At 41.5% G+C, this 13,156-nt stretch overlaps 1 pseudogene; it reads right to left on the bottom strand.

The window, feature by feature from the left end:
* Positions 1-10,716: 10,716 nt before the first annotated feature.
* LOC120605668 (uncharacterized) lies at positions 10,717-10,832 on the bottom strand (annotated as a pseudogene).
* Between the last annotated feature and the right edge of the window lie 2,324 nt (positions 10,833-13,156).

The following is a 13,156-nucleotide window of genomic DNA, read 5'->3' on the forward strand; positions in this document are numbered from 1 at the left end:
AAATGCTCTGGGAGGTTTGCATAAGATTACAGAGCCAGTTAAAAGAGGCCAGCCTGGATACTCAGCTAACTACTTTCTAATCCATGGAGGAAGCAAAGAAGTCTCACTTAAAGAACCACCCACTCTCAAAAAAAAAAAAAAAAAATCCACTGAGGCTTTCAACAATTTATTGAGCACCTACTATTTTTTGCTCATTGTTCTAGATGCTGAGCAAGTGAATGACCTGTCCCTACTTGTAGGAGTCCACAATGCAAAATAAAAGACGTATTCTGCAGTGTTTGCACAAAGTGATATTGCTCACTTGAGTTTCATATTTGCTTTTATTATTTCTTTTAAGATAACAAGCGAAGTGATTCATGAGGATCTGTAAACAACTTCACTTGCTCAGGGTTTCTCCAGAACACCAAATGAAATCAGCTCTGTAGGTAGGGGCTGCGCTCAGGGAAGGTCCAGATGAACCCATAGAATCTCAGGAAAATGCTGGCCTAACCTGAGGAACAGCAAACATTTTTTGTTCCTTATGCTCCAGGCCAAGCCCACATGCTGTTTTGAAAAATGTACCGACGGAAAACCAAGAGACCCAGGATTAGGCCTTTTGAACACAAAAAATATTGATTTCCTCATCTATGAACACTCCCACTGGGTTTTTGAAATGATGAAGAAAGATAATAAATGAGGAAGCAGAAGTTGGGTGGTTTTTCTGTTTTGTTTTATTTAGAGAAGTCAATCACCTCACTGATCTAGGACTTGATTCTCTTACCAGTACATAACCCCAGTAAATTGGGGTTATGTACTAGATCAAGTGTGCAAACACAAATGCCCTCAAGGTTCTGGCAAATAATAGAAACAAGTGAAAAGGGGGGCAGCCTTCTTATAAAACAATAGTGTTTGTTGGGGCCCATGGCACAACTGGGGAGTGCAAGCCTAATGGAGAACACAAGTCAAAACAAACAAACAAAAACAAAAACCCCTGTGACAGCCAAACTGTGGTCCCCAGACTACACACTCTCTAATTGTTGATAAAAGGTCCAGCCTTGAGTGTGTATATGCAGATATATTTAAGCAGCAGATGACGAGGACTCTTCACCAGATACTTCTCCCTCCCTAGAAAAATCAAGTACAGTAGTTTCACCTTATTCTCTGGGGATAACTTCCAAAACCGACCCCCAGTGGATGTCTGAAACCCTAGGCAGTACCTAACTCTAATCAACTTCTTCAGCTCTGCTGGAAATGTGGCAGCGGCTTCATCAGCAGCAGATGTGGCCTCTTCTGTAATTTTTATTTTATTTATTTATTTTTAACTTTGAAAGCATAAATGCTACAAACTTACAGAACACATCAGTCCAGACCTATTCCTGAATCTCTGTGACCACCCCTTACTTGCAGTAAATGGCTTGGTGTCACTCATGTCAGGGGATCCCTTGCTAGGTCTTCGTATAGGCTCAAGGCTTCCTGGCACAACATGTTGTTGTCTCAATCAGAATGTGTTTTCTTTTGCAGATTGTTCCTGTTCATGTTTTCTACCCACACATTTTTGCCTTTTCCATCTTCACTAAGCTCTTAGCACTCACTGTGGCAGTAACATTTGCAGTTTGAGGTGCAACACCAAAACTAGCATGAACTTCTTTTTCCTTTTTCACAATTCAAGGATAGAAGACTCATTCTTATTTTCGACCTTAGCAACCTCAGCATAAGATTTTTTTCCAGTCAGTGGCCCTGACTGCCTTTGATCAATAGAACATGGCAGCAGTGATGGTGTATGATTTTTAGGCTGAGGCCTTAAGAGGGTTCGCAACTTACATTTTCACCTTCTTCTATGCCCTGAGCCACCATGAAAAGAAGTCAGGGCTATTCTGCTGAAGATATAAGCTGAGGAGAGCTGAGATCTCCAGAATCTAGAGCCACAACCTAGGCTCCAATATGTAAGTGAGGCCATCTTGGGCTTTTTGTCCCCAACTAAGTACCCAGCTCAATACAGCCACTTGACTGACCCCAGAGGGAGCAGGAGAATTGCCCAACTGAGCCCACCAACCCACAGAGTTGTGAGAAATACTAACTCCTTATTGTTTTAAGCCATTAGTCTTAGGTTACATAGCACTAGATAACAGAGGTTACAGTCTTAGGTTACATAGCACTAGATAACAGAGGCACAAAGTTATGGTCTTCCAAGCTTGATAAGGACTCTTAGGCCAAATCTTTGGCTTTATAAGACTCAAGCCCGAATGGGACAATCAAAACTAGAGCTTGTTTTTCAGAATCTGACTTCAGTGGCACCTGCATAATTTTCTCCAATAGGATTGGGTTGACTTGAAAATTTGAAAGCTATAGAACAGCACAAACATCGTCAAGTTTGAGCCCCTTGTTTAATATAATCTAAGGCCAGAGAGGTTCAGAAGCTGGCTCATAATCACACAGCCATCTAGTGGTCAAACTGGGGCTTAAATTCAAAGTTCATGAGTTTTAATCTAGTGTTCTTCCCAATAAAATTTGCTGCCTCTTACCATTCCCCAAAAAGATTTCCATAACATTAACATTATAAATAAACGCTCAGGCAAAATAATAGGTTTAGAAAAGAATGGTTGGCAATTGCTTTTCAGCCCCATTAGGCCAAATGTAGTGTGCTATGGTATAGAAAGCACAGGCTTTGGGGTCAGAATATCCAGGTCTAAATCTTAAATCCTCTACATAGTTCCTGTGTAACCTCTTTAAGCCTATTTCTCATCTGTGAAGCGCTCCAAGGGCTGTAAACATGATAGTGCTTTACAACTTGCTGAAAGCACTCTACAGATATTAATAGTTCCTATTAATAGAAAAGCACCTTGTACTTATGACTTGACACTGTTCCCTTAGACTCCAGGAGAATTTCCTGAGAATTGACTTTGGAGTTGAAATTTGCCTCCACTATGAAAATCAGACTAGAGATTATCCAAAAGAAAGCTTAAGCCTGATCCGCCTTGCCTGGGAACCATCTCATAGACTCCCAGAGCAGGTGGTGTGACTGCTGAGGACTGATTGAGCTGGGAGAGGTGGACAGTCAACGAGGCCTGAGGCAGCTCCACCCCAGCTCCACAACCCACCCACCCCATGCTGTTATGCTCATGAGGCAGTGTGGCCTGCCATCGCCCAGACTAAAAGAGTTAGACGAGATCCAAAGCATGACTGTAGTCTGCAAGGCACAGTTTCCAAGAATTTGGGCCAGGTGCTGCCTCTAGACCTTGCAGCACACCTTGCTATCATACCCTTGGACCCCCAGATGTAAGGAAGTGTGGTTTTTAAAACCTGTGTTCTGAAACCATGACTAAGTTTGCCCTTGTCCCTGGGAAACGTCAATATCTCCAGAAAACAGTATTTGATCCGCATCTTGACAATCACTCTTTCTTTCCAAGGCAGAATAATATCCTTACCTTGTTTGGGGTGGGGGATGAGACCTGTTAATTTTTCCAAGGGGAAGTATGTGACCTCCACTTGCAAATCATTGCCCTTCCCCACCTCAGTCTATTTCAGACTGCCTTTCTTATTTGTATTTCCTAATTGTGCACATTCTCTGTGCCCCAGCAACCTGACATGTTTTTTTGTCAACTAAGATATTGCTTCACTTTGCTCACCCTGCAAATCAGGATCAGAAGCAGTTACTGTACCATCGATGTTGTATGTGAGTGAGAGAGGTGAAAGCAGTTTGGCAGCAGGAGACGATGTGCCAGGAATATATGAGGCTGAATACTTAGCTTCGGAATACATCACAGCTCAGAATCAAAGAGGAAGGCCTCAGGGAGCACTACAATGGCTCCCATGGAAACTGCTTCGGAGGTGGGGATGCTCAACTTCCAGGAGAGACAGGGCATGTCGAAAGAAGAGAGAGAAAGGATTTGATAGAAAAGTGGGGTTACTGTTAGGGAGAAGTGAAAGACAAGGTATGCAAGGCAGGGTTGGGCAAGACTGTGAGAGACTATTAAGGCCAAATGTAGAAACACCCAATCTGGGGGCTTTGGGTCCTAGGTTTGTCCCTTTCAATAGCTCCTTCCCTTCATCTTTCAATCCACTGTAATAATTGAATCGCTTAGTGTATAGTCTTCCCTTATTAGAATGCAAGGCATGGATTTTTTGCCTACTTTGTTCAATAATGTATTTCCAGTTCCTAGATCAGTAAGTGCCTAAGAAATATTTGTTGAATGAATGAACAGATTAAAGAACATGTAGCAAATTGAAGGGAAAAAGAAGACAATGACTTTTTCTCTCACTGATAGAGTCTTTAACTTTGTTGTGTCCACAAAATGAGAAGTAACAAAGTACAGTTTCCTTTAGCGGCAGTATTTGGAATGAAGAATGTTTTTGGATGATGGATGTAACTTGTTATAAAATTTGGAAAGGCTGTCATCTTAGGAGGCACTGTCACTTCCAGATCTTCACTTCCATATCTCCTCCCATAATCACATAGGTCTAATTCTTATAATAAATCCTTCATTCTCATAGGGACTCTGTTCTCCCGCCTAAACATTGATTGAAAATGTTATCGATGTCAGAAGGAGTCCCAGGAGAGCAGAAGAATGAAGACACAAATCTGGAATTGGTTCTCTAATTGGCTAAATTTAAAAGCATCAATGGCCATGTTTCCACTAGTAAAAGGTACACAAACAGTTCGTGGCATAGTGATGAAAAAGTTACCTAATGTATTGTCTGTAGTCTCCTGGAGTGAAGTCCCTGCAGAAGGTAAACGCTTTGGATGGTCCAATAGTTGCTGTTATAGAACATTTTAGTGGATATATAGTCTGACTATGGGATTGGTTGTTTGCTGCTAAGTGAGCTGGAGAGATTGGAGGAAAAAATCGATGGGCTTAGGGCTTTGCATTTCTGGCTAAATATCTTATTTATTTATTTATTTATTTATTTATTTATTTATTATTTATTATCTATTTATTATTTATTATTATTATTTATTTATTATTAACTCATATCTTAAATATGAGTTATCAGAACCCTTTTATGACTGCTCTGAAAGAAATTGTATTTCCATAGCCATAGGGTTGGATTTCTGAAAGTCAAGGCTAAAGTCTAATTCTACAAGTGGGGCGCCTTCCCACAAGATAGAGCAAATGCAATAAACCAGAAGCAAATATACAGTGCCATCTCCTCATAGGTAGAATGTTCATGTCTGAGAAGCAGGGGGTGGTATAGGAGTGGCTCCTCTCTCTGTTAGATTTAATAACACCCCTAAGGAGTTTTGGCTCTCTATGTTAATGCTGCAACCTTGAGTTTTAATCGTTCTGTAACACCTCCTGCCCAAGAGAGAAGTGATTCCACTGATAAACACAATGTTCCATTAAATTGGAAGCTGAGATTTTCCTCTAGTCAGTTTGGGTTCTTCATGCCAATGAACCAACCATCAGCTCTGAAAGGCTGATTTTTATTGACTATTTCAGTTGGTCTTCCTTACCACCTGGCTTCCAGGAGTTTGGTCAATGGGAAGCACTGGCCGAAGATTCCAAGGATGAGAGAAAAGAGGATTGAAGTACTTATTCACCTGACTCCCTCCCTGCTAGATCACAGGTTCACAGTGTCTGTATTCTCCCAAAAACCACAGCTCCCATCAGGTGGACCTCTCATATTGCTATAAGTCTCCCTACATTCTAGAAATTTCATCTTTCCTTTGACTCGTCAGGACTAGGGCTAGTAGTGGCTTCCTGCTGTTGTTAGATCTTGAGTACTTAAATTTACCCACACCAGTGTAAACGGTTCCTTCAGTAGCCCTTTTGGAATTTATGGGCCATCCTGTCAGCTTCCTGACTAATACAAGAAAGTTGTGAACTGAATCTCCTTCTGGTCACCTTATCTAATTTTCTCATTAGCTCTCTTCAAAAGTCTTTTTTAAAGGTAGCAGTGCAGTTAGGCAAAGATTTCTCAGGATACCAAAAGCAAAAACCATAAACAAATTTAAAAGATTAAACTTCATCGAAGTTTCAAACCTGTTGCTTTACAAAAGATACTCTTAAGAAAATGTAAAGGCACGCCCAGTCTGGGAGAAAATATTTGCAAAGCATATATCTGATAAAAGACTTTTATCCAGAATACATAAAGAATGCTTAGAACTCAAGAATAAAAGACCAAAACCAAAAATTTTAATGGACAAAAATAATGATTTTAAATGGGCAAAAGATTTGAACAGATATTTCCCAAAGAAAATAGGTGGACATAAAAACAAATGGAAATCCAAATTAAAATTATGATAGGGTGTCTCTACACACCCACTAGAGTGTCTAAAATTTAACTGGTTGAAATACCAAATGTTGTCAAAGATATGGAACAGCCAAAACTCTCATATACTGTTGGTGGGACTGTAAAATGGTACACCACTTTGGAAAACCAGTTGGCAGTTTCTTAAGAAGTTAAATACACTCAATATATGACTCAGCAGCTCTATTTTTATGCATTTACCCAAGAGAAATGAAACTGCTTTCCACACAAAGGCTTGTACACAAATGTTCATAGCAGCTCTAGTCTTAATAGCCAAAGATTGGAAACAACCTAAAACAATCCCATCAACAGGTAAATGGATAAATAAATTGTGATATAGTCATACTATAGAATATGACAGCATCAAAAAGAAATACACTTAACAGACAGGCAACAATAGAGATGAATCTCAAAATCCTTATGCTGAGCTATGAGACAGACACAATAGAGTATGTACCATATGATTCCATTTACATGAAGCTCTATAGAGACAAAAACAGATCAGAAGTTGCCTGAGGCTAGGGGTGTGGGGAATGGAGAGAGGAATAACTAAGATGAGGCACAAGGGAACTATTTCAGGAGACAAAAATATTCTGCACATTGATTGAGGTGCTAGTTACATAGGCGCATACATTTGTCTAAACTTGTCAAAATGTAGAATTAAAATATTATGCAAAAAAAATAGAATGCATTTTATTGTTTATAAACTATACTTCAATAAAGTTGATCAGGAAACAAAAAAAAAAACAAGAAGCAGAACAAATCATTGTAATCCCAGCATGCTCAGACACCCCTCTTCACAAATCATTTGTGGATTGCAATCACTGTTATTCAGCAGCAGCTTCCGGACCTGGATTACAGCCAGTAAACATGCTCCCAGACACGAGAACATTAGTCACAATGAAGAGATCATATTTTAACTCTTGTTTGGAGGATTTGATATATTTCCTGACCTTAAATAAGCCACTACCACCTACAATGCAATACTGCATTCTACAGATAAAGAACTAGAGACCGACCTATTATCTTACTCTCTCATACAGTTTAACATCAATAATTTTTCTCCTGGTATCAGACAAAATTCAAGACTGTAGAAAAGCCATGCAAGATAAAGATTACAAATGAGGATGTGTACCCACATTTAAAGGTGGCTAGTTATCTCCAAGACAAGTAATTCCAAAGAGACAATCTTCGGATTCCAGTAAAAATAGCTATATCTCAAGCTCTGTCTCTAACCGAGCTTCACCAACACACGCAAGAAAACACTTAGCAGTTCTCAAAGCAAATCAATTGCAAGAACTTCCTACTTTCTCCTTGCTACACCCAGGAAACAAGCATCATCTTGAGCCAACAATTTGTCTTTGACTAAACAGGCTTTACTTTTTGGTTATTACCACCTTATCTTTTCAGGGGTGAAATGATGAAGCAAAATCTCTGCTAAATAGACCATAAAGTTTGTCACTAGTCCAAGAATTAGACACATTGCCAACCTAGACAACATTATCTAGGCCTTTAAAAAAAACTTACATGGGGTCTGGCCTGAGGCCAAGGAAGTGGTATTGAATTGGCACACTGTGAGGCCCCAGGGAGGATGGCATTTAATAGAAGAGGATTGGTAGGGAGGCTGATTAAATGCATAATATAGACTTATTTCTCTGGAATCTAGACACCTGAAAATTCAAATAACAGATTTTTTTTGCTATATTATTCAAGGATATCTGATGTTCATACTTAAAAGGCAAAGGTATTTCAAGAGTATAAAATGATGTCTAAATTAAAGAAAAGCTTAGATTTAGTATAATTTAACATTAAATAGATTTATTGTGCTTCAATTCTTTGAAAAAAAAATAGTGTTTATGATAATAACTCTCAATAAGCCAAGATATTCAATTTATTAATCTAGGAGCTCCTTATAAGTGGAGACTATATAACTTCTATTTCCTCCCAATACCCAGCACAGTGTCAGGGACGAAATGTACCTCATGAGGTCACATGAGGTCAAACGTCATTTTAAGGGAGTGTTCCAAACTCTTGTTCTATTGAATTGGGCTAAGTCAAGTAGTCAAGTATTGTTTAACACAGGAGTATCATGGGCCATCATTTGATAGTCTTTCTGGCTATGTAGAAAGTTTTCACTCGGTTCTATTATAGCTGCAACACAATTGATTTTTGTATCTTCTGTATGGCACTTCATCATGGGTGTTCAAACACATGACAGAGTAGCTCCAGACCATGCCGGCTTCCCAATGGGCTGGTCCATCCAGCTCAGTAGCAGCTGGAGATCATCTCCATTTAAAGGCTGTGAAGTATACTGGAGGACTCCTTCCTCTTCTAAGAGAGGAAGTCACCACCTCACCAAAGCAGGTGTCCTCATTAGCAGACTGATGAAAGGGCCAGAGGTGGAAAAAAAGCTTGCAACTGAGCAGTCAGGATAGATGCAGCACAGACCAGCCATGGGAAGGGAAGTTGTTCCTCAGCTTTCTGGGTAATGGGCATGCCACAGTCCTCACAACGCATTTCTCCCAACATGCCTTTTGGCTTTTAAAAAGCAGCTTCGGCATCCAAGATTTTCTTCCAATGGAAGGGCTCAAAATACTTCACTTGAGTCTTCATAATATACGTGACAAAAAGTCTGGGCAACTACTTTTTCCTCTTAGGGATATTTCCATGTGTTCTTTGCTGACCTGGCAAGACTTACGGGGTGAGGGAAGGATATTAGGAGTCCCTTCTTGGTAGGTAAGCCCAGCATTCATATGCTCGAAGACCCTGTGTTTGCTCTTTAGGGCAAACTACAATTACTATTGGTTGTATCTCACTTTTTCAGAATGGAGGGGCCCATGAACTTTTTCCCTTGACCCAGATTGTTAACGAAAAGTAGTGATGGTCCAGCAAAAATGACAGGCACTGTCACAGGAGTCTGCCTCTGGGTCCCCAGGGAGGCAGTGGCAGCGATTCGGCCCTGGGCTCCCCCTGTAGAGTTCCAGCCCCCAGGACACATCTGGATATTGTAGGACAGCTCATCAGGCCAGGCAGAGTGTTAATGAGAATAGCATGTGTGGAAATGCCATCAAATCACTTGGTGCTTTGGGGTCTATTCTAGGCCCAAACCAGATCTGATATTCCACTTCCATATTTGGAAGTGGAAGCTGGCAGATTCTTTACTTGTTCAGGACCCTGTGGGCAGCTGGCATTAAAGACAAATAGGGACTCAGACTCATATGAAGTGAATCTATGCAAGTGCAGGAAAGGAGAGGCCACCCCCAGCACTTGGCTGACCTTGGAAGGAAGATGGGAGTCCTCCCGGTGTCCTCAGCTCTGTGCTAACATCTTCTGTCCTGAGCTTCTCGGTGCTCAACCTCTGCAGCCTGTAGGGCTTAAGCGTATCTTGAAAAGATAAGGTCATAAAGCCTGCACTATGGCCAGGTCTAGGGAAATATGAAGGGGGTACATCCTGCCTCTTCTCCATTTCTTTGTAAGCAAAGGCTGAAGTCTAGATTCCTCTGTTAGTTCAGGCTCAGCACCTTGGTGGCGGTCAGATTTGGCACAGCCATATCTAACTTGAAACTTTGGAGTTAAGATAGTTCTATTATATTATGGGTAAGAGCACAGGCATTGAAAATACCACCCCATGGACTGATTACTTACTGATCACAGGGGGGAAAAAAGCAGCTTTGCGACGGGGGAATCCACTGTCACCTCCTGAACCCAATGATCAGTCTTAGCATGCAGCTTCCCCATGGATGCAGTGTGTCGTATGCAGGACCAGCTTAGAATCAGGGTCTCTGAATGATTCAACCTGCACCTAACAAGCCTTTAGACCTAACTCCCAGTTTACAGAAAATCCAGGGGCTGGAGGAACAAGTTCAATGACGCCAGAAGGAAACTATCAGATCCATCAGACAACTGATTTTGCAGTCTCTTCAACAAGCTAGTGACACATAAAAGGTGGGGAGATTGCTTTAGATGAAAACACTTGACATTTGAGAGATATAATAACAAGTGAAAAAAAAAAAAAAGGCTGGAGTTAGATAAGGAGGCTTATGCCTTGTTTCTACCACTAACAAGCATATGGACCATTTACAGAATTTCTTTAAGCCTTATTTCCTTACCTGCAAAAAGAGAATAATGCATTCTACTTCACAAAGATGTTGTGAAGATTAACTGAAAATATGCATGCTCAGTACATGGGCATACTGGGTACTCAAAAATGGCAGCTCTTAGTATCATACCAGAGATCTGTTATTAACTAAACTGTTCCTATGGAATGACCTACAGCTAGGGCTATGAGGCCCTCCTGCTTACCACTTAGCTTCTTTACGTAACAATGCCTAACTCACCCTGTTGGAAATATTATCTCCCTAAACAGGAATACCCCTCCTATGCTCTGTCTTCCTGAGTTAACGCTGGAATAGTCACCAGATGCCTGCCTGTGTGGGAATACGTTAGAGCATGTTTTTTTCTTCTTTTTTTATTATTTATTATTATTTATGCCTACAGCACCTGGTCTTCCTAGGTGGCCTCCCATCCAAGTACTAACCAGGCCTAACCCTGCTTAGCTTCCTAGATCAGACATTGGGCTTGTTCAGGGTGGCATGGCTGTAGACCATGGACCGTGGCTTCACTGGGATGTGAACCCAGGACCTTCTGCGTGTAAAGCAGACATGCTAACCACTACACTATAGAACCATGTTCCCATAAGAGCATGTTTAGCAGATGTTGCTGATGTCCTGCCCAGTCTCCCACGCTGCCAGCACTCATCATTCTGTCTCAGGGTTTCTCTCGCTGCTACAACCAGCTCTGACCTCAAGAGTGTGGCCAGCCAGAAGGGCCAGGGAGGTGACATCCACCTCCTGCCTTTCCCAAAGCAATTCTCCACCAGTGACAGACAGGATGGGGGATAATCCGGCTCCCTAGTCCCTCTGGTGGGATATCTCTGAGGTATGTTTCCAAGAAATCCAAAGAAGGATCAAGTTCTACTCGCTCGTGGTGGAACGAGCTAGATAACACTCCATTTATTAGCTTTTTTATGTTCCCCGAACTACTTCCCACCTGCCACCTGTGTTTTCTAGGATTAACTCTCAAATAAATCACTTAAACTGGAAGCCTCATCTGAGGAAACCCAAACTAAGACACCACAGGAATGAGTTTGGATTTTACCCTAAAGGCAGCAGGAAGCCGTTGAAATATTTGATAAATTGTAGCTATCAGTGTCATTCTAGAAATCCGAGCTGCCCCACTCCTTGCCTTTCCACCATCTGTGCTAGATTTTGAATTCAGTAAGAGTGGTAAGTGTTGTGCCTCATTCATATCAGATACCCTGCATGTAGCGCCGGACACAGTGGGCCGTGTCCAGCTCTCCTTGACAGCAGCCTACCCGCCCTGCTTCCCTCCAGGAGCAACAGGAAGGAAGCTGGAGGTCCCCCCCCCGCACCCTCGCACCCGAGAACTTGGTTACACAGAGCCTACACATCGTAGCTGTAAACAATGCCATAACAATTACTGCTTTCTGCTTGGAGATGTCTGATGTCTAAGAGTAAAACCCTGGAGAGGGCATCATGCCAGTTATAGCAGGAAACGTCTGGAAGGGACGAAGAACTGAGGGAGCATCTGGCTGCCTGTGAGTCCAGCGCCAGGGGACCTGCTTTCCACAGGATAACTGAAGAAGTTCTGGAAAAGACCTGTGGAAAGCTACACTGCTCTAATAAAGAGAATCCTTAGCCGCCCCTGCCTTGCTTCAGTGGCAGTGCCCATGAGCATGCTGATGAGACCCAAGACAAGCCATAAAGAGTAAGATTAGACAGCTAGCCAAATCGCTGGCAAAGCTTTGTGTACTGCTCTTGGAACAGCTTCAGGAAGAGTGTGGGTCCAAGTGGGTATTATGATGGGAGATCCTTGGGAAAAGCTTCCCAGTAGAACCTGAGACTCCCTGACACTTCTATGCAATATTTTTCCCTACTTATGAGAAGCAGATGAAATAAACAGACTAAGCCTATTGTTCTAAAGCAAGATATTCCTAGATCTGTGTCCTTTACTAGGCTATAAGTTGGTAGCAAAGAAGCAAATTTAAAACGAGCAAATTCTTTGACTCTATCCCTCTGTTTAGCAATCATAATAATTTGCTTTCTGTTTGTATTTAGAAAGGAAGGAAAGAAAGAAAGAAGGAAGGAAGGAAGGAAGGAAGGAAGGAAGGAAATGGGTAAAAAGCAGAAACTTGTCCTACAGAGACCCAAAAGGGCTCATAGAGTTAAGACTGGATGTCATCATGGACATATAATTTCTACCCAGAAGGAAAGTAATGAACAAAATCAGAGTGGTCACCTGACTGTGCTAGCAGGCACTCAGTCACAGGTAACAGGAAGCCTCTGTCCTCACTATATTGCCAAGTGACCTGAGCCAGATCGGGTTTCCTGGGCCACCTGGACAAACAAAGGCAGAGGGCCAGAGCAGTGAGGGCAGTATCTCAGTGATGCTTGGCATCATAGTTGATGGGAAATAGAAGGAACAAAAGAGGGAATGAAGAGGAAGGGAAATCTTTGAGAAGTCTCTTTATTTGGTGTCCTCTAAGTTTCATCTCAAAGCACTTTTTAAAAAAATCAAAATGCAGACTTTCCCAAAGTCTAGTTGCACTGTCACCCTCACACTCGATATATAGATAAATATAGAGGGAAATAATCACTGGGAGGAAAATTAAGGTTTGGGTCATACATCAGCTCTGCTTAGCTGGCATCCGAACACATAATTCACATCGCTGAAAAGGCTCCAGTGGTTGCTTACCAATTACAGATCAATTACAGAAAAGGCTGTAACTTTATTAGAAGTATAATTTGGAAATCCTGTAAACACTTAGGATTTAAACCCCACTTACCGAATGGTCAATGCATAATAATTAACCCATGTGTGAAATTAAATTCAACCCTAAGGAAAACAA

This window comes from Pteropus medius, unplaced genomic scaffold, assembly GCF_902729225.1.
Source record: "Pteropus medius unplaced genomic scaffold, Ma_sr-lr_union100, whole genome shotgun sequence".
Lineage (NCBI taxonomy): Eukaryota > Metazoa > Chordata > Mammalia > Chiroptera > Pteropodidae > Pteropus > Pteropus medius.